Raw genomic sequence first — 1,527 nt, forward strand, 5'->3', positions numbered from 1 at the left:
CTTGGTTTATTTTAACTCAGTAACTTTTCTTGTCTTTTACTAGGGAAATTTCCTATGCTTTTGCTTAGAGGTTGCCTTATCCTTTATCAAGTGGCATGCCTTATGCCTTTACAGAGGGAAATTCTTACAGGGAACTTTCTCAGCCTTACTCAGTGTCTTGTTTTATCTTTACTTAGGAACTTGTCTTATGCCTTTCCTCAGGGATTTGTCTTTCTTTTACTCAGGGTCATTTCTTCTGCCTTTATGTAGGGACTTTTCTAATTCTTTACTGAGAAATTTGTCTTCTGCCTTTATTGATGGAATAATATTATCCTCACTGAGAGTCTCTTGTATGATATTGATCAAGACTCATCTTATCTTTATTCAGTGAATTGTGTTACCTTTTACTCAGTAATTACTCTTTGATATTTACACAGTAATATGTCTCATATATACCATGGTATTAGTCTCATCCTTTACTCTGGGACTTTTCTCAAGCCTTTACTCAGAGATTTGTGTTATGCCTTTTCTTGGAGTCTTGTCCTATGCCTTTACTCATAGACTCATTTTATGCCCTTATTCAGGAACTTATGCCCTTATAAATGTACTTATATTATGCCTTTAGTAAAGGATTGTTTTACCATTTGCATAGTACTTGTTTTATTACTTTATTCAGGGTTTTATGTCTTTATACAAGGTTTTGTCTTATCTTTACTCAGGTATTTGCCTTATGCCTTTACCTTGGATCTTGTCTTATCCTTTACTGAGAGACTTGTATGAACCTTTATTCAAGGCTTTGTTTGAATAATAAGATATGATTTATTTCAGACTTGTCTTAATTTAATCACTGACTTCTTATTTTTTACTAAGGTGGTGGTTGTTTTCTTTATTCAGTGATTTGTCTAATGCCTTTAATCAATGTCTTATCTTAGCCTTTATTCATGGTGTTCTCTTAAGCCTTTGCTCTGGGATGGTCTATCCTTTACTCAGGGACTCTTTCACAGTCTTGCTCAGGGTCTTATCATGTCCTTTACTCATGATCCTGTCTTCTGTCTTTATTCAAGAAATTGATTAACCCTTTACTGAAAATGGCTTTTTAGGTACTATTCTCATGTATTTACTCAAATATCTTTCTTATGTCTTTTCACAGGAACTTATACTATGCCTTTCCTGAATGGTTTGTTATATAATTTATGCAGCTACTTATCTTGTGCTTTATTCAAGGACTTGTCTTGTGGCTTACTGAAGGTCTTTTATATTTCTCTCATTGACTGTTTTATGCCTTAACTCAAGCCTGTTTTATCCTTAACCTGAGGACCTCTTTTTTCTATTGCTATGGAATTTCTGATGCCATCACACAGGTCCATCTTATTCTTTCATGACAGATTCTCTTTATCCTTACACAGTTTCTATTTTAAATATAATTGTATTGAGATATGTTCATGTATCAATATATTCAAAATATATAATCATAGTTCACAGTTTTGTCATATAGTTGGGCAATCATCACCATGATCATTTTAGAACATTTGTGTTACTTCAGATAAA

Source organism: Tamandua tetradactyla, chromosome Y (assembly GCF_023851605.1).
Source record: "Tamandua tetradactyla isolate mTamTet1 chromosome Y, mTamTet1.pri, whole genome shotgun sequence".
Taxonomy (NCBI): domain Eukaryota; kingdom Metazoa; phylum Chordata; class Mammalia; order Pilosa; family Myrmecophagidae; genus Tamandua; species Tamandua tetradactyla.